The sequence below is a fragment of the Phascolarctos cinereus genome, unplaced genomic scaffold (genome assembly GCF_003287225.1).
Source record: "Phascolarctos cinereus isolate Bilbo 61053 unplaced genomic scaffold, phaCin_HiC Scaffold_7;HRSCAF=346, whole genome shotgun sequence".
NCBI lineage: Eukaryota > Metazoa > Chordata > Mammalia > Diprotodontia > Phascolarctidae > Phascolarctos > Phascolarctos cinereus.
Window position 1 is genome coordinate 177,462,018 of NW_027556180.1, and position 25,553 is coordinate 177,487,570.

The 25,553-nt window shown below is 38.4% G+C and overlaps 1 protein-coding gene and 1 pseudogene across 4 annotated transcripts in view; one reads left to right on the forward strand and one right to left on the reverse strand.

Moving 5' to 3' along the window:
- The first annotated feature begins 871 nt into the window (after positions 1-871).
- TGFBRAP1 (transforming growth factor beta receptor associated protein 1) overlaps positions 872-25,553 on the forward strand; it is a 76,172-nt gene continuing 51,490 nt past the window's right edge. For 2 of the 4 annotated variants that reach the window (XM_020987911.2, XM_020987913.2), the window contains exon 1: positions 872-1,412. The gene's annotated coding sequence lies outside the window, so the exon portion shown is untranslated. Of the gene's footprint in view, positions 1,413-15,792; positions 15,896-20,624; positions 20,836-25,553 lie in introns of those variants that run through there. The other 2 variants (XM_020987909.2, XM_078147371.1) reach the window with 2 other exon arrangements.
- LOC110209234 (exosome complex component CSL4 pseudogene) lies at positions 16,585-20,867 on the reverse strand (annotated as a pseudogene).

Here is a 25,553-nt window from a genome sequence, read left to right on the forward strand (position 1 = left end):
TCCCCTGCCTCTGCAAAGAGAGGTTTGCATTTTATTAGGATTTCTAAGAGAAGCTCCTTCATAATCAGAATTTCAGCCAAAGACCAAGCTTTTTGCTAATCAGAATTGCATAATTCTCTTTCAGCAAAAGGCGAAGCTTGATCTTTATAATACAGTTTAACACTAATGCATTCCAACCAACAATTTCTACAAGCAAAACACTAAAGGCATGAAATATTTAAATGATTATTACTCCCCAACAATAGAACCTGAGTTTGAAAAGACTAACCAGAAAGGACAATGCTTGACCTAGAGAAATAAGTCTCTAATGGCATAATTTCTGCCACTGGGAAGAAAAAGATTTGGGATCAAGGGGTACCTTCCTAGACCTCAACTTTCAACAGTATCTTGAAGGTTCTTCCAGATATTAGGAACCTTCTCCTACCTCTCAACCCGAAGATCCACCCTCCTTTTTGCCCTGGGTCAAAGTGGATGTGGGTGGGAAGAAAGGGAGATGGGGAGGGGGGAAGAGGAAGAGAGAAAGAGGGAAGAGGCAGAGAAAGAGAGGAAGAAGGAAAGAGAGAGGGAGGAAAGAGGAGAGAAAGGAGAGGAGAGAAAAAGATGGAAAAAAGGGGGGAAAGGAAGGGAGAGGACGGAGGTGAGAGGGGAGAGAAAGGGGGGAGGGGGGATAGATAACGAGAGAAAAAGAGGGGGAAAAAGAGAGCGAGAGAGAAAAAGAGACAGAGAGAGAGAACTCGGAGGAAGGAAAGAAGGGAAAAGGAGAGGAGGCAGGACAGAGAGGGAGGGGAAGGGGAGAAAGGGGAGAGGAGAAGGTAAAGGGGAGAGGAGGGAGGCGAAGGAGGTGTAGGCGGAGCTAATGTCACTATTATCCCAGCTACTATGAAAACACCTGCCCAGCTGCGCCGGGGGCGCCCACACGGCCCAGGCCTGGAGCTCCAGGCCCAGCACTCACGGCTCCGCACACCCCAAGGACCAGGGAGCGCTGCGCCCTCACACCCACTCCCCTGGGAAAGAGCGCAGTGTCCGTAAGGCCGTGAAGCTCAGGCCCTGGCCCAGCCCCGGGCCCAGCCCCCTCCCTCCGCACCCCTCCTCCTCGGCCGCGGGCCGGGAGGAGGGGGTCGGGAGCGCGGCTCCGAGGATCAGGTGCCGGGTTCCCCTCTCCGCTCCTGTCAATCAGAGGCCGAGGCAGTAGTCCTGTCGTACACCGGGGCGGGCCTCCACGTGACGGGAAGCGGCGGCGGGGCCCGGACGGAGCCCCTGGGGGAGCTGCGGAGCCAACCCGGAGCCGGGGCCGGGCGGGGCCCAGCAGTCCCGGGCCTTGGCAGCTGCCAGAGCGTGCGGGAGGCTGGGCGGGCGGCGGAACGCGGCTCGGTGCGGCGCGGACCGAGGAGGCCTAGGGTGGGCGAGCGCCGGTGAGGAGGGGGCGGCGGCGGGGGCTCCGGGCTGTCACAGCCAGCTGAGGCGGGGGCGGCCGGGCTGCAGCTCCGGAGCCCAGGAGGACGCGGGCTCTCGCGTGCTTGCGTGTGTGTGGGGTTGGGGACAATGGGACTGTGTGTGATATCCTGGTGTGTGCGGATGTGTTTGTGCTTTAGGAGGATGGGGCGCAGTGTGTGTGTGTGTGTGTGTGTGTGTGTGTGTGTGTGTGTGTGTGTGAGATTCAGGAGGCTGGGATTCAGTGTCTGTGATATCGGGGTGTGTGTGTGCATGCGTGTGTGTGTTGGGGGTTGTATGTGGTTTAAAAGGATGGGACTCTGTGTGTGGTTTAGGAGGATGACACGTGTGTGTATGTATGTGACCTGGGGCGTGTATGTTTTAGGTGGGGAACATATATGGTTTAGGAGGATAGGACTCTGTGTGGGTGTGAGCGTGTTTTAGGTTAGGGGTGTGTGTTTGTGTGTGTTGTGTGTGTGTGTGTGTGGCTTAAGTTATGAGTTAATCGTGTGTGTAGGTTAGAAGGATGCAGCCTTGGCTATCTGTGTGTTGGGGGATAGGGGAGAGATCCTGGAGACTCATTGTTTGCTTTGGAAGTCGAGGTTGAATACCCTAAAGACTAGGAAAGAGAATGAAGAGAACACCCCGTGGTCTTTCCCCCTGTACCTAGGACTGTTTGGGGGCAAGGTGCAAGTGTGTATGAATCATAAGTTCCTAGGGATCTTGAAGTTTAAGAATATTGAAGGTTTATCTTTGCCCCAGGGCAAGAGAACCTCATGGATGAAAAGGTATTGGGGTCCAGTGTTGAATGCAAATGGATGGCTCTGTAGGACAGATAGAATTGCTCAGACACAGAATCCTGGGAGGTTTTCTCTTGTGAGGTGCAGGTAGTGAATTAGTTTTCGCTTGTAGCTGATAACTATCTCCTCTTGATTACAGGGAGCTTTCCAGAAACATGGACAGAAGGCTTAGTTTTCAGGCACCTGTACTTATCAACATTGCAGCCAGAACTTAGACTCACCTGTATGAAATCTCCTTTCGCTGCACTTGTCCACAAAGTTGACCAGGGCCTGTGGATTACCTGCAGCCCACAAGGATTCCATGTAGTCATTATTAATGTTAGTTTTGTAGGTTGAAATTTAACTGAGTGCAGGGTTGATCACTTTTGAAATTACTGCACTGTGACAGATTTCATCTGTTTGTTTCTGGGGAAGTCATGATGTTAGCATTATTGTATCTGGCAGATTAAAGCACTGATAAATCGTGTGTGAGCATAGTAGTACTATAATGTGAGATGTTTTATTTGTAGGTCAGAATTGATGTCTGAGAACTGGCCCTGAGCCCAAATGAAGCCTAAAGTTGGTGCCCATTACTCTTTTGTAGTTTTTGTGCTTCCTCTTTCATAGTTAGACCAAAGTATGAAGACATCAGAGTTTTACTACAAAACAAGGGGGAAAAAACATTTGGACAGTTTTTGTCCTTTTCTGCTTGCTGAGTCTACTTCCTTTGCCTCTTCTCTCCAAAACACCCATTGAAGCCAGTCCTTTTTGGCTCAGCATTTTTTTTTTTTAAGCAGCTGCAGTGGTGTGGAAAGATCATTGGTTTAGGAAGTCAGAGACTTGGGTTTTAACACTGATTCTTAGACTAAAACAGTGACCTTGGAAAAACAATCAGTTTATCTTTGGGCCTCTTTTAATTATCTTTAAAGTTAGGAAATTGAGCTGGAAGACCTCTAGGTTTTCTTCCAGTACAAGACTTCTTCATTTCTGTGTGCTTTGAGTGCTATCTTTGACAGTACGTGATCTATATTTCTGAATAAGTTCGCTTGTGGATCCTCTCACCTAATTTCTGTTTAGGCAATGGTAAGTTTGAATAGAAATCATAACAACATGCTTAGCTTTCATTCATTCTTCTGTGTCATTTTCAGTCATGGATTTATTTCTAAGATAGTTTTAATCCAACTTTAAGATAATGTGATGATCAGAGATCATCTAATTCAACCTCTCATTCTAGGCTCAAATCCTTTCTAAAGGATCCTTGATATATAATGGTTCAGTCTCTGCTTAAATATGTCCAGTCAGAGCATACTCAATACTTTATAATGTGATTTGTTTCATTATTGGATGGCTTTAGTCACTGAAATCTTTGAAAATGAACAGCAACTATTACTCTCTTAAAATGCTACAAATTCCAATCCCAATGTTCTGCTGGCCCTTTTATTGAAGGAAAATGAAGTCCAAATATATTTAAAAGGTTTTTTAATAGACCCCCTCCTGTTTGTATTAAGAATTTGAGATTCTCTTAAAGAAAACTCTTAGGCATTTTACTTAATGAGTTTAAGCCTTTTCATCTTGGTTAGAATCCAGTCCTCATTAGAAATACATTAAAGTGATTATTTTCTGGAGCCAGGTGTTTGAAGGATATTCAGTAATTAGGCCCATACTTAGAACCCATTTCCTCTGTGGCAAGCCTGACCGGTTTTTCTGTATTAAAACAAACAAACCAACCCACTCAAATACTCCCTCCCCGCCAAAGAACTGCAGAGTGAATGTAGAATAACTTCTCATATTGGCTCAGGTTCTCTAATATTAAATATTAATAGAAAAATCACTATCTCTTATATAAGAAAAAGCTAAACACTGGTTTCAAAATATACAAGTTAACATGAAACTAAGATGCTTCTTTAATAGCACAATCTAAAGTAGTTAATTTGTTAACTGTTAAAAATGTAGCTAAAAAAAGCAAATACAATATTTTGGAAATCTGACACTGAGGAAAGTACTGTTTATTAAATATTCTATTCTGAAGATCTTTACTCCACCCTTACAAACTGATCTTTCTTGGACTGGTATTAACAGATAGATCAGTAAGAATGTCATGCCAAACTAACTTCATTTTCCTTTTCGATAAGGTTACTAAATTAAAAGACCATGGGAATGCCCAAGATCTAGTATTTTATTTTTATTTTTTTGATTATATTTTAAGTTCCGAACTATCTCTCCCCCCTCCTCGTGTGTGTGTGTGTTGTGTGTGTGTGTGTGTGTGTAAGTAAAACCATACTATGCATACTTCTGTTGGTTCTTTTTCTGGAGGCAGATAGCATCTTTCTTCATAGGTCCTTTGTAGTTGATTTGAGTAATTATAATACTCAGAACAACTTAGTCATTCACATTTATTCTTCAAATAATATTTCTGTTACTGCATACAATATTCTTTTGGTTCTGCTCATTTCACTTTTCTTTATTTCATGCAAGTCTTTCCAGTACAAAACTTCTTCATTTCTGTGTGCTTTGAGTGCTATCTTTGACAGTACGTGATCTATATTTCTGAATAAGTTCGCTTGTGGATCCTCTCACCTAATTTCTGTTTAGGCAATGGTAAGTTTGAATAGAAATCATAACAACATGCTTAGCTTTCATTCATTCTTCTGTGTCATTTTCAGTCATGGATTTATTTCTAAGATAGTTTTAATCCAACTTTAAGATAATATGATTATCAGAGACCATCTAATTCAACCTCTCATTCTAGGCTCATCATTTTTTTAATGTTCTTTTAAAAAAATTTATTTTTAGTTTTCAACATTCACTTCTGTAAGATTTTGAGTTTTAAATTTTCTCCCCATCCCTTCCTTCCCCTCTCCCCGAGATGGTGTGCAAGCTGATATAGTCTTTACTTATGTGTTCATGCTAAACATATTTTCACATTGGTCATGATGTAAAGAAGAATTAGAATTAATGGAACCATGAGAAAGAAGAAACAAAACAACAAAAGAAAAGGAGAGCAAATAGTATGCTTCCGTCTGCATTCAGACTCCAGAGTTCTTTCTCTAGATGTGGATAGCGTTTTCTATGGATAGCGTTTTCCATAGTAAGTCTTTTGGAGTTGTCTTAGATCCTTGCATTGCTAAGAAGAGCAAAGTCTATCAAAGTCAGTCATCACACAGTGTGGCTGTTACTGTGTACAGTGTTCTGGGTCTCCTCATTTCACTCAGCATCAGTTCATATAAGTCTTTCCAGGTTTTTCTGAAGTCCACCTGCTCATCATTTCCTATAGCACAATAGTATTCCATAACTTTCACATACCAAAGCTTGTTCAGCCATTCTCCAATTGATGGGCATCCCCTCAATTTCCAATTCTTAGCCACCACAAAAAGAGCTGCTATAAACATTTGTGTACATGTGGGTTTTTCCCCCATTTTTATGATCTCTTCGGAATACAGACCTAGAAGTGGCATTACTGGGTCAAAGTGTATGCACAGTTTTATAGCCCTTTGGGCATAGTTCCAAATTGTTCTCCAAAATGGTTGGATCAGTTCACAACTCCATCAACAATGCATTAATGTTCCAATTTTCCCACATCTTCTCCAGCATCAATCATTTTCCTGTTTTGTCATGTTAGCCAATATGATAGGTGTTCATCATTTCTTACAGTACAATTGTATTCCATCACAATCATGTACCACAACTTGTTTAGTTATTTCTCAGTTGATGGACATCCCCTCAATTTCCAGTTCTTTGCCACCACAAAGAGAGCTGCTATAAATATTTTAGAACGTATAGGTTATTTTCCTTTTTCCCTGATCATCTTGGGAAACAGACCTAATAATGGTATTGCTGGGTCAAGATCTGGTATTTTCTAAAACATTTCACAAAATCACTATATCTTTGTAGACAGCATTGAGAAATGTGATTTGGCTTTCAGTAAGGTAGATTTGTAGCTGGTTAAGTGTAACCATATCCCAAAAGTGTTGATTAGTAGACTGCTATCAATTTGTAGAGGGATTTCTAGTTTGGTTCCATAAGACCCTATCCCAGGGGTGAGGAACCTGTGGCCTTGAGGCCACATGTGGCCCTCTAGGTCCTCAAGTGCAGCCCTTTCACTGAATCCAGACTTCACAGAACAAATCCCCTTAATAAAAGGATTTGTTCTATAAAACTTGGACCTGATCAAAGGCTGTACTTGAGGTCACATGTGGCCTCAAAGCTGCGGATTCCACACCCCTGCACTATCCTGTTCATTTTTAGCACTTAGGTGAAGTTATAGACAACATAGAGGTATAGAAAATTTGTTTATCAAAATTGTGGGTGGAATAAAGCTAAGAAGGATAGCCAATGTCAGGTTAGCTATGTTCTCTGGGTTTTTATGATACTATTCCTGTCTCCTGACTCTACATGTCCAACTACTCCATCTTACTGTCTTTTGGTTCTTCACACCTCTTAAGTATGGGTGTACCCTGTTGGCCCCGTTGTGGGCCCTCCCCTGTCTCTACACTTTCTCACTTGGAAAGTTCATCAGCTCCTGTGGGTTTAATTATATCTCTATGCAGCCTCACAGATGTATATATTCATTCCCAGGATGAGGTCCTGTTCTGTATCACTAGCTGCCTATTGGACATTTCAAACTAGATAACTTGTAGGCATCTAAAACTATGTCCAAAACAGAACTCATCTTCCCCTCTAAATCCACCTTCTTCCAAATTTCCCTGTTTGGGGCACCACCATCCATCATTTCCAGTTTGAAATTTTGGCTTTATCCTGGACTCATCACTCTTTTTTATCCTTAATATCCAGTCAGTCACTAAATCTTGCCAATTCTACTTCCACAACATCTATCACATCCCTTTCTCATTACTTATATAGCCACCACTTTAATCCAGGCCCTTATAACCTCTCCCCTGAGCTACTGCAGTGGCCTCCCAATTGGTCTTCCTTCTCAGGTGCCTCTTCCAATCCATGCTTCACAGATCTACCAAAGTGATTTCCTTACACACAAGTTTAAATACCTCATTCTTCAATGAATAAACTTCATGAACTCCCTGTTGCCTCTAGGATCAAATATAAAGTACTATTTGGTTTTAAAGCCCCTTACAACCTGGGCCCAACCTACCTTTCAAGCTTTACTGTATATCACTCCAGTTCCCACTCTTGACAGTCTAGCCATACTAATTTTCTTTTTTTTTTTTTAATTAATTTATTTTGAATTATCAACAATCACTTCCATAAGCTTTTGAGTTTTAAATTTTTCTCCCCCTCCGTCCACACCTCCCTCCCCAACATAGTGTGCAATCTGATATAGGCTATACATATATATTCCTATTAAACATATTTTCACATTAGTGATGTTGTTGGTAAGAATTAGAACCAACAGGAGGAACCATCAGAAAGAGGAAACAAAACACAACAGAAGAAAAAAATAGCAAATAGTATGCTTCAATCTGCATTCAAACTCCATAGTTCTTTCTTTGGATGTGGATAGCATTTTCCATCATGAGGCCTTTGGAGATGTCCTAGATCCTTGTATTGCTGAGAAGGGTTAAGTATGTCAATATTAGTCATTGTACAATGTGGCTGTTACTGTGTACAATGTTCTCCTGGTTCTGCCACTTCAGTCAGTGTCAGACCATACAAGTCTTTCCAGGTTTTTCTGAAGTCAGCATGTTCATCATTTCTTATAGCACAATAGTATTCCATTACATTCACATACCACAACTTGCTTAGCCATTCCCTGATTGATGGTCATCCTCTCAATTTCCAATTCTTTGCCACTACAAAAAGAGCTGGTATAAATATTTTTGTACATGTAGATCCTTTTCCCATTTATTGATTTCTCTGGGATATAGCCCTGGAAGTGCTATTGCTGGGTCAAAGGGTATGCACATTTTAAGCCCTTTGGCATAGTTCCAAATTGTTCTCTAAAATGGTTGGATCATTTCACAACTCCACCAACAATGTATTAGTGTTCCAATTTTCCCACATCTTCTCCAACATTTATCATTTTCCTGTTTTGTCATGTTGGCCAGTCTGATAGGTGTGATGTGGTACCTCAGAGTTGTTTTGATTTGCATTTCTCTAATCAATAGTGATTTAGAGCATTTTTTCATATGACTATAGATGGCTTTAATTTCTTCATCTGAGAACTGCCTGTTCATATCCTTTGACCATTTATCAATTGGGAATGGCTTGTTTCTTATAAATTTGTCTTAATTCTCTATATATTTTAGAAATGAGGCCTTATCAGAGAGACTGGTTGTAAAAATTTTTCCCAATTTTCTACCCCTTCTAATCTTAGTTGCACTGGCTTTGTTTGTGCAAAAACTTTTCAATTTAATGTAATCAAAATTATCCATTTTGCTTTTCATAATGTTCTCTATCTCCTGTTTGGTCATGAATTCTTCTGTTCTCCATAGATCTGATAGGTAAACTATTCCTTGTTCTCCCAGTTTACTTAGTATCAGCCTTTATATCTAAGTCCTGAACCCATTTTGACTTTATTTTGGTATATGGTGTGAGATTTGGGTCTATGCCTAGTTTCTGCCATACTCTTTTCCAGTTTTCCCAGCAGTTTTTTTCAAAGAGTGGGTTCTTATCCCAGAAGCTGGGGTCTTTGGGTTTATCAAATAATAGATTACTATAGTCATTGACTACTGTGTCTTGCATATTTAACCTATTCCACTGATCCACCTCTATTTCTTAGCCAGTACCAAGCAGTTTTGATGATTGCTGCTTTATAATACAATTTAAGATCTGGAATTGCTAGGCCACCTTCCCCTGCATTTCTTTTCATTAGTTCCTTTGATATTCTGGACCTTTTGTTTTCCTAAATGAATCTTGTTATTATTTTTTCTAACTCTATAAAATAATTTCTTGGTAGTTTGATTGGTATGGCACTGAATAAGTAAATTAGCTTAGGTAGGATTGTCATTTTTTATATTAGCTCAGCCTACCCATGAGCAACTGATGTTTTTCCAATTATTTAGATCTGATTTTATTTGTGTGAAAAGTGTTTTGTAATTGTGTTCATAGAGTTCCTGGGTTTGTTTTGGGAGGTAGACTCCTAAATATTTTATGTCTACAGTAAGTTTAAATGGGATTTCTCTTTCTATCTCTTGCTGTTGGGCTTTGTTGGTAATATATAGAAATGATGATTTATGTGGGTTTATTTTATAGCCTGCAACTTTGCTAAAGTTGTTTATTATTTCAAGTAGTTTTTTACTTGATTCTCTAGGATTCTCTAAGTATATCATCATGTCATCTGCAAAGAGTGATAGCTTTGTTTCTTCTTTGCCTATTCTAATGCCTTCAATTTCTTTTTCTTCTCTTATTGCTAAAGCTAATTTCCAGTACAATATTGAATAACAGTGGTGATAATGGACATCCTTGTTTCACCCCTGATCTTATTGGAAATGCTTCTAGTTGTCCCCATTACATATAATGCTTGCTGAAGGTTTTAGATAGATGCTATTTATTATTTTAAGGAAGACTCCATTTATACCTATGCTTTCTAGTGTTTTTAATAGGAATGGGTGTTGTATTTTATCAAAAGCTTTTTCTGCATCTATTGAGATGATCATGTGGTTTCTGTTGGTTTTGTTGTTGATATGCTCAATGCTGATAGTTTTCCTAATATTGAACCAGCCCTGCATTCCTGGTATAAATCCTACCTGGTCATAGTGTATTATTCTTGTGATAAGTTGCTGTAATCTATTGCTAATTTTGTTTAAAATTTTTGCATCTATATTCATTAGAGAAATTGGTCTATAATTTTCTTTCTCTATTTTGACTCTTCCTGGTTTAGGTATCAACACCATATTTGTATCATAAAAAGAATTTGGTAAGACTCCTTCTTCACCTATTTTCCCAAATAGTCTATATAGTATTGGAATTAATTGTTCTTTAAATGTTTGATAGAATTCACATGTAAATCCATCTGGCCCTGGAGATTTTTTCCTAGGGAGTTCATCAATGGCTTGTTCAATTTCTTTTTCTGAGATGGGGTTATTTAAGTATTTTACTTCCTCTTCGTTAATCTGGGCAATTTATATTTTTGTAAATATGTATCCATTTCACTAAGATTGTCAAATTTGTTGGCATATAGTTGGGCAAAATAATTCCTAATTATTGTTTTAATTTCCTCTTCTTGGTGGTAGCTTCACCCTTTTCATTCTTGATACTAGTAATTTGGTTTTCTTCTTTCTTTTTTTAATTAAATTAACCAAAGGTTATCTATTTTATTGTTTTTTTATAAAACCAGCTCTTAGTTTTATTTATTAGTTCAATAGTTTTCTTAATTTCAATTTTTAATTTTTCCTTTGGTTTTCAATATTTCTAATTTGGTGTTTAGTTGAGGATTTTTAATTTGTTCTTTTTCTAGTTTTTTTAGTTGTATGCCCAATTCATTAATCTCCTTTTTTCTATTTTATTTATGTAAGCATTTAGAGATATAAAACTTCCCCTAAGAACTGCTTTCGCTGCATCCCATAGTTTTGGTATGTTGTCTCATTATTGTCATTCTCTTGAATGAAATTATTGATTGTTTCTATGATTTGTTGTTTGACCCAATCACTTTTTAGGATTAGATTATTTAGTTTCTAATTATTTTTAGTCTATCTTTCCATGGCCTTTTATTACACATGATTTTTATTGATCATGATATGAAAAGGATGCATTTAATATTTCTGCCTTTCTGCATTGGATTGTGAGGTTTTTATGCCCTAGTACATGGTCAATTTTTGTGTATGTGCCATGTACTGCACAGAAAAAAGTATATTCCTTTCTATCCCCATTCAGTTTTCTCCAGAGGTCTATCATACCTAACTTTTCTAATGTTCTATTCACCTCCTTAACTTCTTTCTTGTTTATTTTGTGGTTAGATTATCTAGTGCAGAGAGGGGGAGGTTCAGGTCCCCCACTAGTATAGTTTTGCTGTCTATTTCTTCCTGTAACTCCTGAACTTCTCCTGTAAGAATTTGGATGCTATACCATTTGGTGCATATATTTAGTAATGATATTACTTCATTGTCTATGGTGCCTTTTAGCAGGATGTAGTTTCCTTCCTTATCTCTTTTGATTAGATCTATTTTTGCTTTTGCTTTGTCTGAGATCAGGATTGCTACCCCTGCTTTTTTTACTTCAGCTGAAGCATATATATTCTGCTCCAGCCTTTTACCTTTACCCTGTATATGTCATTCTTTTTCAAATGTGTTTCCTGTAAACAGTGTATTGTAGGATTATGATTTTTAATTTTTAATCCGTGAGAGAGTTCATCCCATTCACATTCACAGTTATGATTACTGTCTGGGTCTTTTCTCCATCCTTTCCCCCTTTTTATGCTTTTCTTTCTCCTTTCCCCCCTGTGTTTTGCTTTTGACCACGCCTCCTTCAGTCCCTCCTCCCTTTATTATCCCTTTCCCTTTGCTTCCCCTTTACCCTTACTACTTCTTCCCTCCCTTCTGTCCCCCTCCTTTTTCTTTCCCCTTTTCCCTCCTACTGCCTGTAGGACTAGTTAGATTTCTATACCTAACTGATTATGTTATTCCCTTCTTGAGCCAAATCTGATGAGAGTAAAGTTCAAACAATGCTCATCTTCCTCCCTTCTTTCCCTCTGCTTTAATAGGTTTTTGTGCCTTTTCCTGTAATGTAGTTTACCCTTGTCTTTCATCTCCTTTCTTTTTCTCTCAGTACATTTTTAGTTAAATCATATTAATCCACTTACTTGAATCCATTTAATCCACTTGATTAAATTTTTTTTATCATTACATGAAACTCAATTTATACCCACCCCCTTTATGTGTACCCCTTTAACATGATGTAATAACAATATAGCTTTTAAGAGTTACAAGTGTCATCTTCCCTTGTAGGGATGTAAATTATGTTTATTATTGTTATTAATGTTGTTAGTGTTATTAACAACATGTATTTTTCTCTCCTGTTTACCTTTTTATGTCTCTCTTGAGTCTTGTATTTGAAGATCAAATTTTCTGTTGAGTTCTGGTCTTTTTATTGGAAAGATTTGGAAGTCCCCCATTTCGTTGAATATCCATCTCTTCCCCTGAAAGATCGTGCTCATTTTCTCTGGGTAGTTGATCCTTGGTTGTAATCCAAGCTCCTTTGCCGTAAGGAATATTATATTCCATGCCCTATGGTCTTTTAATGTAGAAGCTGCAAGGTCCTGTGTCATCCTGACTGTGGTTCCATGATATTTAAATTGTTTCTGTCTGGCTACTTGCAGTATTTTCTCTTTGACCTGGTAATTTTGGAACTTGGCTGCTATATTCCTTGGCGTTTTCAGTTTGGGATCTCTTTCAGGAGGTGTTCGGTGGATTCTTTCTATGGCTATTTTCTCCTCTGGTCCTAGGACCTCAGAGCAGTTTTCCTTTATGATTTCCTGAAAGATACTGTCCAGGCTCTTTTTTTCATCATGATTTTCAGGTAGACCAATAATTTTTAAATTGTCTCTCCTGAATCAATTTTCTAGGTCAGTTCTTTTATCAATGAGGTGTTTTATGTTTTCATCTATTTTTTCATTCTTTTGTTTCTGTTTGACTGATTCTTGCTCTCTTATAGAGTCATTAGCTTCCATTGGCTCAATTCTAATTTTTTAACGAATTGTTTTCTTCTATTAGATTTTGTACCTCCTTCCCCATTTGTCCAATTGTATTTTTTAGGGACTTGTTTTCTTTGGTGTACTTTTTTTCCAGTTGGCCAATTGTATTTTTTTAGGGACTTGTTTTCTTTGGTGTACTTTTTTTCCAGTTGGCCAATTGTAATTTTTAAGGACTTGTTTTCTACAGTTAATTTTTGTCCTTCTTTTTCTAGGCTGTTGACTTTCTCTTGCATACCTCTCATTTTTTCTTCTGCCTCTCTTACTTGACTTTTAAAATCCTTCTTGAGCTCTTCTAAGAAGGCTTTTTGGGCTTCAGACCAGATCATATTACCTTTTGTGGTTCCAGATGTGGGTTTGTTGACAATGTTGTCCTCTTCAGAATTTCTGCCTTGTTCTTCGTTGTTCTCATAATATGAATCTGTGGTACGTTTCTTTTTGCTCATAGTGTTTGCTTATTTCCTGGCATTTAAAGAGATTGAACTCTCCTGCTGGGGAGCAGAGGGCAGTGACCCAAGCTTCTTGTGTTGGGAGCCTAGGGTCTGGTCCCTGGCTTTGTGTGCTGGGGCCTCCGCTGTTGGCAGTTGGAGACTATAGAGTTCTGTCAGCTTACCTGGTGTTGGGCTGGAATCAGCAAGGCTGGAACTCTAGGGCAACTCTAGGTTGCCTGCTTTTTCTTTCCTTTTGCTTTCTTCAGCTCCTTTCAGGTAAATGTTGTAGGGTCTTTATCCACCTGGGGCCCATTATAGTGCTGCTTCCCTTATTTTTGCTGTGGCACTGGGAGATTTGGCTGCTGCAGAATGCTGAGGCACCTGGTGTTTTTCTGAGCTGGTTTCTACTGGTTCCCCAGCTTTCACTGAGGCATTTGGGGGCCCAAGTGTTGGTGTTTACCTGCTCCACCACCTGGGTTTCAGGATCTCATCCTGGTATGCTAAGGTGGGGCTTTCTACTAGTTTGCTGGGACATCTCCAGTTCTGTATTGCTTCCCTTCCCGCAGGGCAAGAGGGGCCTTTCCCATTAATCCCTCAAGCTACCTGGGCTACAGGACTGCTGCACCCCATCTTTATTCTGGTCCAGCTGTTCCAGGGTTTTTCCTTGGGTGATATTTTCTGGGTTTTCAGAGGTTAATGTGGGAGGGTAAGAGCAACTTAACCTCTTACTCCACCATCTTGGCTCCAGGAAGCAGAACTCCCATAGTGTTCTTAGATACTGACTTTCTTGACCTACTTCACATACAGCCTTCATTTTCAGTATCCAGGTCTTTGCTGTAGCTGTCTTCATTCCTGGAACACTCTCCCTCCTCATCTCAGTCTTGGAGAATCCCTTACTTTCTTCATGACTTAGCTCAAATGCTGTCTTCTTCATAAAGCCTTTTCTGATCCCCCTGACGATGGCTAGGCTCTAAACTGGTGTGTGTATGTGTGTGTATGTGTGTGTATACTGGCTTTTTATTTGTTCTGTGTGTGTATGCATACACATAAATGCACACATATACATATGTACGTGTTGTCTCCCCTAATAGAATGTAAGCTGTTTGAGAGCAAGAATTATTTAATTTTTGTCTTTCTATCACCTGGGGTTTGGCATATGATGGATGCTTAATAAATGTGTATTGATTGCTAGAATCAGGATTCAACAGGATATTAATAAATTAGAAGAATTGGTCAAACCAAAAAGTGAAATATAACATGTATAGTCTAATGTTAGGTTTAAATAATGTTCATAGATATATGGTGGGGGAAACTTGGCTTAATAGGAGTTTTTCTGGAAAAGACGAAAGTTTTAATAGACTAAAATTTCCCTATGAGCTATTGGTATGCCTCTGTTACTTAAAAAAAAGAAAGCTAGTGTCCTACTTGGTCTGCTTTAATAGTACATTAAATAGTATATTAAAGGAGGTCAACGTTCTACACATTAGTCAGATCACTGGAATATAGTGTGCACTTGTGGTTGTCACATTTTAAGAGGGACATTGTATGTCCAGAAGAAGGCTCCCAGAGTGGTAAGAGGATTTGGAAAATGTTATTTGAAGACAGGTGAGGAAACTAGGGATGGTTAGATAAGGAGAAAAGAAGAGTAAGGAGTGACGTGATAGCTGTCTTTAGGTATTTGAGAGTGGCAAAAAAATTAGGTTTATTTTTTATTCTCACATTCCATGAAGAGAACACTGATTTTAGATGTCAGAAAACCTGACATCTGGCTACATTTTGCTATATTAAAAAGAAAAATCAAATATTATAATGAAACAGAAACTCCTTGAGGGTTTTTGTCATTGTATTCCCATTGCATAGTGCAGTAATTGGCATATAATAAATGCTGATTGAATTGAATAGTATTGAAGGATTTCCTGTTCTCTGTACCTCTCAGTCAGTTGTGTAAGTGTGAAAATGTGGTCTGCTGGAGAAAACCTTGGAAAGCTTATGTATTTCTGTCTCATAGTAATATGAAAACTGTAAGGAATGTCTGTGTCATTCATATAAGGATTTAATAAAGATGACTAAGGCTTCAGTAGTTACTTATGTGCTTTCAGTCAGTTTTAAAAATGTGAAATGCCCCCCCACACTCCCCATTGTAGAATTGTAGTCCACCTAGTTCCTTCATCTTATTTTATACATGAGAAAACAGGCTTGCCCAAAGTCACACAGGTGGTAAGTGTCTAAGACTGGATTTGAACTTAGGTCCTCATATTTCAAAGCCTTAGCTTTTTCTACTGTATCATGCCATCTCTGTAATGATTTGGTATCCTCTTTTAGATATCACAAAAATTGATCTCTCATTGCTTTCAAAATCATTACCTTCAGTTGAGATTTCTTGTCTTTCTATCCACTCTTTCCATCTTTTCATTTAGTGCTCTTTCCAATGCCTATTTCTGATGCAAACCAGGCACTGATATTGTTCAGTTGTAACCAGTGATGATGGTTTTGTTATGTAAAAGCTGACAAGTCTGTAACATTTTTTATCTATTTGTTGTTTTCCTTCCAGTTTCATCTATGAATGCTCTTGAAATGAGCTGGCCTACTTGGTTCTTAAATCAAGGTTTCTGAAGATTGATTTCCCTTTCCATTGCTGTTTGCTGTTTTATGAGGTAAAAACCCCATGAAACAAAGTAGGAAAACACTTATTTTGCCATTAGAATAATATAATTTTAGAAATGTAAAAGACTTTGAAGTCATCTATTGTAACCCTCTCATCTAAGACCACACTAAGACTCAAAGAAGTCAAATTATTTGCCCCAGATCCCACTTCTATTTTGTAACAGGATAGTTAAAGTGATTTTTTTTTTAGTTACTTTCTCACTTCCTCAGCCCGTGGCTATGAAAGGGATCAATGATAATCAAAATATAAGACTAGAGAAGAATAGAAAGCAAGAAATCAAGGTTACATATGGCACTGGCTAGAGCATCAGTTTCTGAATATCTACCACTGACTTTTTTTTTGCCTTTTAGTAAAATGTTTTATTTGTCTGAAGGAAAACAAACAAGCCACATTTAGAGGACTATCAGAGGAGTAGTAAAGAAAGAGGAAACCACTTTTTTGGCTACTTCAGCATCAGACAATTTTTTTGTTGTTGTCATCTCAAAGGGCAAAGAAAGTTCATTTGTGGAATTTGTGGTGAAATTCTCATAGAAATAATCCTCCATATATAGCAGAAGCTTCAGGCAGTTATTTCCAAATGTGGTTCCTATAGTAAGCCCTAGGTCTTTTTGTTTTGATTGCGTGTGGAGAGTAGGAAACAAATGCCCCCAATATGGGGAAAAGATGTAGCTGCTATGTCTACAGAAACTCAGGCTGTACTCATGCTACCTTGCGGAATTCTTTAATGTGTGTCCCAGAGCCCTGCATCTTGTACCAACTGATGGTTACCATCTAGACACCTGTTGATTCATTGTGGGCCACCCCTACTCCCAGCTCTTTTTCTGCAGCGGTCACCAGGTTGTTGGACTGTGCGCCATCTAAGGGAAATCACTTTAGCCCACACTATGTCACTTGGGCAGAAACTCATATATTTCAACCTTGTCTTTTTTCAGCAGCCTGACATCTTCCTTCCTGATAGTTCCACTAAAGTAGTTGTTGAGTGATGTGTATCTTGTATATGAGATAGATTCTTTGTAAAGGTGAGAACTAAAGTTGGAGACCTTATAGGTTAAGATCGTTCCCACATCTGGCAGCAGCTGGGCCTTGGTCTCTTTTGTCACTGGAAGCTTGCCATTGTTGCTCAGCTAAACCAGGAAGCCAGAGAGCAAGGAGAAGATGTAGTCGTGCCAGGTGTAGGTGTCGCTGCAGGGGTTGGCCTCCTTCAGGTTACACAGTTGCTTGGCTTGGGCGCCCTCATTGGCTTTTTAAAATTAGTTTTTATTTCTACCTTTTGTTTAACCTACATTTTCCAGTGTATCCTTTCTTCCCCATCCTAGAGAGCCTTCTCTTATAACAAGAATAAAGAAGAAAGGGGACAAAAACAGTTCAGCAAAAGTAACCAACATATCCAAAAAAGTCTTTTATGTTTTCTCATGCTTCTTCATAGTCTTCATTTCTTATAGCACAGTAATAACCCATTACATCTTTGGCTTTTAAGCCTTGCCTTTTTCGCTGTGGAACTTGATCATTATACTTAAGAGTAGTACAGCATAGTTTATATGGAATATTTGTTTTCTTTAAAATTAAGTAAAGCCTTTTGGCCCATGAGGATTAAATATATTATTATTATTCTGAAGACAACTGATTCAAAAAATAACTTTGAACTCATTTTTTTCCCCAGACCAATGATTTCACTGGTATAGGGAACTACCTCTACTAATATAGATCAATTATTACTTTTCAACTTATATTCTGAGAGTTGTTTGGGATACTGAATCATTAAGTGACTTGTCCTGAGTCACATGGCTAGTATGTGTCACACATTGGATTTGAACCCAGGTCTTCCTGACTTTGAGACTAAATATTTATCTATTCCTATACCTACTTCATTTACCTATGGACTCCATATCTTATTTAAAATGCTGTTATTAACCATTGGGAAAATAAAGTACAGTTTTACAGATAACATAATAGTTAGTTGGTATCTCATGTCACTAAGTACTTCCCATTGTGTTCCTAGGGACTTGTAAGTTAATTTACGTTCATTCTTGGTATGCAATCTAAGCACTCATTTGGGCAAATATGCAGAAGTAACACAATAGAATAGAGACACTGAATGAAGATTAAATATAGAGTAGTGGAGTTGTGTTCTGAAGACAGAACCAAGCTAGGTAAGTACATGGGGGGGGTGGGCAGAGGACATGTTCTTAGAAAGAAAGTGTTGTATATTATTAACAAAGCCCAATAGCAAAAGATAGAAAGAAAAATTTGATTTAAAGTTACTGTGGATATTATAAAATATTTGGGATTCTACCTGCCAAAACAAACCCAGGAACTATATGAACACAATTACAAAACACTTTTCACACAAAGTCAGATCTCAATAATTGGAAAAATATCAGTTGCTCATGGGTAGGCCAAGCCAATACAATAAAAATGACAATTCTACCTAAATTAATTTACTTACTCAGTGCCATACCAATCAAACTACCAAAAATTATTTTGTAGAGCTAGAAAAAACAATAACAATTCATCTGGAAGAACAAAAGGTCCAAAATATCAAAGGAATTAATGAAAAGAAATGCAAGGGAAGGTGGCCTTGCTGTACCTGATCTTAAATTGTACTGTAAAATGGCAATCATCAAAACTGCTTGGTACTGGCTAAGAAATAGAGTGGTGGAATAGGTTAGGTACACAAGACACAGTAGTCAATGACTATAGTAATCTACTGTTTGATAAATACAAAGACCCCAGCTTCTGGGATAAGAACTTACTATTTAACAAAAGCAGCTGGGAAAACTGGAAAACAGTATGGCAGAAGCTAGGCATAGACCACCTACTTTACACCCTACACTAAGATAAAGTCAAAATGGGTACATGATTTAGATATAAAAGCTGATAACTATAAGCAGACTAGGAGAGCAAGGAATGATGAACCTGTCAGATCTATAGTGAGCAGAAGACTTTATGACCAAACAAGAGATAGAGAACATTATGAAATGCAAAATGATTACATTAAATTGAAAAGTTTTTGCACAAACAGAGCCAATGCAACTAAGATTAGAAGGAAAGCAGAAAGCTGGGAAACAGTTTTTATAGCCAGTGTCTCTGAGGACTGATTTCTAAAATACATAGAGAAATTTATAGGATTACAAGTCATTCCCCAGTTGATAGATGATCAAATAATATGAACAGGCAGTTTCATATGAAGAAATTAAAGCCATCTATAGTCATATGAAAAAATGCTCTAAATCACTATTGATTAGAGAAATGCAAATCAAAACAGCGCTGAGGTGCCACATCTCACCTAACGGATTGGCTAACATGACAAAACAGGAAAATGATCAGTGTTGGAAAAGATATGGGAAAACTGGAACACTAATGCGTTATTGGTGGGGTTATGAACTGATCCAGCCATTCTGGAGAGCAACTTGGAACTATGCCCAAAGGGTTATAAAACTGTACATACCCTTTGACCCAGCAATACCATTTTTAGGTCTATATCCCAAAGGGATCATAAAAAAGGGAAAAGGACCCACATGTACAAAAGTACTTATAGCAGTTCTTTTTGTGGTGGCCAAGAATTGGAAATTGAGGGGATGCCTATCAGTTGGGGAATGGCTGAACGAGTTGTTGTGTATGAATGTAATGGAATACTATTGTGCTATAAGAAATGATGAGTAGGTGGACTTCAGAAAAACCTGGAAAGACCATCAGTATGGACTGATGCTGAGTGAAATGAGCAGAACTAGGAGAATATTGTACACAGTACACATTGTGCAATGACTAGTTTTCATAGACTGGCTCTTCTCAGCAGTGCAAGGATCTAAGACGACTCCAAAAAACTCCATGATGGAAAATGCTGTCCAAATCCAGAGAAAGAACTATGGAGTCTGAATGCAGATTGAAGCATACTATTTGCTCTCTTTTGTTTTTGTTGTTGTTGTTTTGTTTCTCTTTCTTGTGGTTCCTCAAATGGGTCCTAATTCTTCTTTACAACATGACTAATGTGAAAATATTTTTAATATGAATGTAGATGTAGAGCCTATATCAGACTGCATGCTTTCTTGGGGAGAGGGAAGGGATGGGGAGAAAATTTAAAACTCAAAATCTTTTGAAAGTGAATGCTGAAAACTAAAAATTAATTAATTTTTGAAAAGTGCTGGAGAAGCAGAAATCTTCTAGTTTCTTTATGGCAGGTTTCCTTGTTAGGTGACACTACTTGATGATAGAAATACAATTGGCAGGGACCAAGTAATGTATGTGATTGGGGAGGAGGGGAGTTGCTGAACCAAAATGATAAGTAACTTGCTTCCCAGCAAAGACTTATTTTTAGAATTTCATTATATGTCTTTTTGAAGTACTGAAAAACTGAGGAGGCAGGTATTAAGGAGGCAGTCTGCTGTCCTTGCTAGAAGACTGCTCGAAGATTTAACAATCTAGTTTCAAGTCCCACCTCTGACACATACTGGCTTGATAACCCTAAGCAGGTCACTTAGCTTCTTTGTGTCCCTAGACATTTTCTAAAATTATAAGTTACAGAGAAGGTACTGATCTGCATTGTAGAGGGAGTTTTCTCATCAAGAGTTCTCTACACTGAGGACAAAAAAAAAATTCTGAGATAACACTTGTACTTGTTACAGGTTTTTTTTGTACTATTTTAATTTCTTTCCTTTTTTCTCTTTTTCTTTCATTCTTTAATTTCTTCCTTCCTTTTTTTTTCTTTGAAGAAGGAAGTGGTATATTGCAGAAGGTCATATATTGGCCAGCAGGAACCATGAAATTTTGAATTTTCAAGATGAATGAGATCTTAGAGATGATCCAGTATAGCCTAATACCCTCATTTTGCAGAAAAGGAAACTGAAATCCAAAGAGGTTGAATTACCTAGTCAAACACCTGGTTTCTGGCAGCACCAAGACGAGAAGCCAGGTCTCCAAACTCCTAGCCAGGTATTCTTTCTACTACATTCACTGCTGTCCATGGTCCACCTCAAATCAGTGGTAATGCTCAAGTTAAGTAGTTGGTTTTCCAGTGTAGGGCTTGACATACTGTCTTCTGTAAGCCCTCAACCCATCCTTCTTTTGGCTAAGACAAGATTTTATCTTTAGATAAAACAAGTTTTAGAATTAAGTTCCTAGCCTGGGGCCCCTTAAAATGAGTCTTCAGGAGACTTCATAGCTCCTTTTTCACTGTCCTATGATAAAAGTCATAAGAACTTTCTAATCTGCTTTCTGGCTTTCTATGTTCTCATAAGGGCCCATGGCAGGCCACTAAGTAGCCAATGAGAATAAGCCCACTTTCAGCTTAGATAAATCTAAACCCCTTTCAGGGAATCATTTCAAATGGGGAGCTATCTCCAGTACTTCATTCCATAGCCTAAGCCATAAGGTAATTTTGCTAATTACAGGGCTTCTCTAGCCAGACTAGTCAGGACCATAGCAGATCTAAGACACTTCCCTGTGAGAATTTCTCTATTTAGGCTTAGGTGAATATAAGTATGTATTAGGTTTTGTGAAGCACAGAGAAAGTTGCTACTTAAAAGAATCACCAATGCTGGAATTCACATGCTCTTAGAACTTGAGGGATATAGGAGCAGATGCTTTGGTAAGCTCTCTTACATCTCTAAGAATTTGTGAATGTAGGACCTTACTGATTACTTAATACCCTCATTTTACCTAATCCTTTCTCCCCCACCATACCTAGTATAGAAGTAAAATTCTGCATCAGCAATTTGTTCTCCAGGCTATTGGCATTTAGCCTTCTTTTAAAATGCAGGTATTCCTGGAAAGAGAAATACAGTAAGTCTTTATTACCTCAGTGTGAATTAATTTGTTACTTGACTTCTTTGATAAGAAAAACAAGGGCAACATGAGAACATTGGAAAGCCTGGTTGGAAATTGGGATGCAGAGTGCTGAAAGGAAGGGGCAGGTCAGAAATGGTAGAGTGTGGGCACAGCCCTGCTAGATAGACTTCATTCATCAAACATTTTATTAAGTGGTAAGCCACTGCTTGATATAGTCTGTGAGACCCTGTGCTAAGTGCTGAGAATACAAAAATGGGTCTCGTGCCATGTTCTCAAGCAGTTTATAATCTATTGGGAATATAAGAACAAGTACATATATAACTAAGATGTTACGTAAAAATTGAAGGTTAAGTGCAAAGAAGAGGTCCAGACAGAATGTTATGTGAAAGATGAGCAAAAAATACCATTTATTTTTTTCTGGGGAGCTAATGAATACTAACAGCTGATAGTGCTTTTGGTTTTACAAAGCATTTCACATAAATTATCTCACTGGCACCTCATAACTGCCTTATGAGGTAGGTACTATAGGTATTATTGTAGCAAATGGGGGAACAGGCTCAGAGAGGTTAAGTGACTTGCCTACAGTCACACAGCTAGTAAGTGACAGGTGGAGTTCAAATCCAGGGCTTTCTGATTCCTGATCTAGCACCGCCTCAAGGCTTCATGGAGAAAGTAGCATCTGACATCAGTCTTCATCTACTTCATGGATTTGCCTAGAGCTGATCCCATACTGGCTGATCAGGTTGGCTCAAATTATAGAAGAACAGTCACAGAATATTTTAGCTTCAAAAGAAAAATTGGAGGTTATCCAATCCTAGTGCAAGTCCCTTAATTTACTACTGAGGAAACTGAGACTCGGTGAGGTGACTTGTCTAAGTTCACACAGCTAGTAAGTGACGTGACGTCACTAGGAATCTAGGTCTTTTGATTCCTAGTTCAGTGTTGTTGGGGTCCATGACACTCTCTGCTTATTCTCAGAGAAGACGTTTCTGAAGCAGCAGAAGCAGCACTGATGATATTCACCAGTGGCTCTGGGAGCTTTGTGGTGGAAATAATTTGGGGTAGGGGGAAAATAATTGAAGGACATCTCCCTTCTTAAGTGACTTTTAGTTCAGGAGAGTATGTTGAGTTTAGCTCCCTAGTGTGAAATTCATAGTTCATTCATTCAGTCATCATTTATAAACTAAGCTTTGCTGCCTAACATGGTGTTTGAAATGCTGTATTATATTTATTTGCACATGTGACATATCTCCCTTACTAGATTTTTAAGTGAAGGACCTGCCTTATTTATGTATTTCTCAGAGTGCCTTGCACATAGGCAGTCCATAAGTAATTGTCGAATGAATGATTGAAATTAAGATAGAAAACCTTACTTAAACAATTTGATTTAAGAATAGACAGTTAATATGCCTAAAGGGTTATAAAAGTGTGCCTGCCCTTTGACCCAGCAATACAACTGCTAGGTCTGTAACCCAAACACATCCAAAAAAGGGGGAAAGGACCTATTTATAGTAAAATATTTATAGCAGCTCTTTTTGTGATGGCTAAGAATTGGAAATCAAAGATGCCCATCAACTGGGGAAGGGCTAAACAAGCTGTGGTATATGATTGTAATGGAATTGTGCTGTAAGAAATGACAAGCAGGATGGTTTCAGAAGAACCTGGAAAGACTTATGTGAACTGATGCATAGTGAAATGAACAGAACCATAAGAACATTGTACACAGTAATAGCAATATTGTTCGGTGAAGAACTGTGAATGGTTTAGCTAGTCTCAGCAATACAGTGATCTAAGACAATCCCAAAGGACTAAGGATGAAGCATCTTCCTCCAGAGAAATAACTGATGTTGTTTGAATACAGACTGAAGCTATTTTTGCTATTTTTCATTTTATTTCATTTTTTTCTTTTGCTTGACGCTTCTTTACAAAATTAAATGTTTTACATAATTGCACACGTATAACCTTTATCATATTGATTGCCATGGGGAGGGGTGGAGATAGAATTTGGAACTCAAAACTTTAAATAAAAATGTTTAAAAAATTTTTAAAAAAAAGAATAGACATTTCATAGATCTAGAACTAGAAGGATTCTCAGAGGCCTTTAGCCCAACCCTTTCATTTTACAGATGAAGAAACTCAGGAACAAAGATGTTGAGTGATTCGCCCATGGGCAAACACAGGATTTGAATCCAGGTCTTCTTCCTTTGGTGGCAATGTTTTTTTCACAGTACTACATTATCATACTTAAGACTAGTAGCCATGGTGTATCATATACGTGTGTGGGCGTGGGTGTATGTTTAGTTAGAAGATTAGATGCCTAAGAATTGTTATTTTTTTCCCTACAAATTACACTTGAGTGGTATCTCTCCAGAAGACCAGCTTTTTACTACCAGGGTGTTGTACTAATAAGTGTTTGTATTGAATTGAACTGGAGTAGAGAGCACCCTGGGCTTAGTCATAAAACTTGGGTTCAAACTCTTCCCCTGCCTGCCCCCTTACTAGCCATGTGGCCTTGGGCAAACATCTTAACCTTTCTTCATTTATTTCCTCATCTGTAAGATGGGGCTATTAATACTTACACTATCTACTTCACAAGATTATTGTGAGGATCAAATGAAAGTAATTAGGAAATGCTCTGTATTTGTTGAGCTGTTGTTGATTGTATATTGATATGTGTTATACATTTAAGTAACTGCTGAAGGGAGAAGAAGTAAGGTAAGTGGACTAATGAAAGTTCTTAATATCTGGCCTGATTGTACTTAGAGATTTTTGCTAGACGTTCTCAAAGGCCACTGAAGCCTTTGGACCTTTGAGAGCTAAGAAGAACTTTAGAGATCATCCAGGCCAGTGCTTCTTAACCTGGGCTTCATGATCCGTTATTGTTTTTAATTTTTTTGATAGGCATCTTTCAAAATAATTGATTTCCTTTGTGGCAAACCTATATATTTTATGCTTTTAAAAACACTATTCTGGGTGTCCATAGACTTAAAAAAAAAAAGGTTCAGAATTCCTAATCTAAGAATTCCTGATCGCTTCATTTTATAGAAAAGGAAACAAAGGCTTTGAGAAATTAAGTGACTTCTCCAAGGCCACATGGATGGTGAGTAGCAGAACTGTAATTTGAACCCAGGGCGTCTGACTACAAATCCTGCGCTGTTTCGACTAGAACACATTATCCTTGAGATTCTCTGTCCCTATCAGTTCCTCCATGTTAGAAAAGGAACTTTTTAGCTGTTTTTTTCAGATTCCATGCCAAGATTTCATTCTGATTGATTATTGTTGAGGTTCATCACTGTTTCTCCACTTGCCCTTTCTCTGGGGTTGGTTCAGACTTGTTTCTGGAGCAACAGGAGCAGCATTAATGAAATTCATTTCAGTTCTAAACTGTTTTTTGCTACACTCAAGAAAGTTTTTGATGGTAGCAGAGGCACCATCATGTTATTCTCCTTCCCTGTGCTCCTGGTAAGCTTCAATGATATCAATATTTTCATGTTTCCCATTTCCCATTACATTTTTCTATTATTTCCGCATACTTCAGCCCCTAATTGCCACGTTGTATTACCTTGAGGACTTCAGTTAGATTTTTCTGATGAGCCAGGTGCATGTTTAAAAAAAATCCCAGGACTTTTTTTCCATAGTCTAAACCTTTATACTTTTCATTAAAAACCCAAAGCAGTAACTGCTGAACTTTTAAGAAATATTAAACTTTAGCTCATGTTTAGAGTGGTCACCGGGAAAAATCACATTTCTTTTTTTCATGGCCTTGAGACCACATGGGTGCAGCTAAAATTAATCAGTCAAGTCATCCCTCCCCCCTTTAAAATTACGAATACAAATGCTGGGGATACAAAAACAGGCAAAAG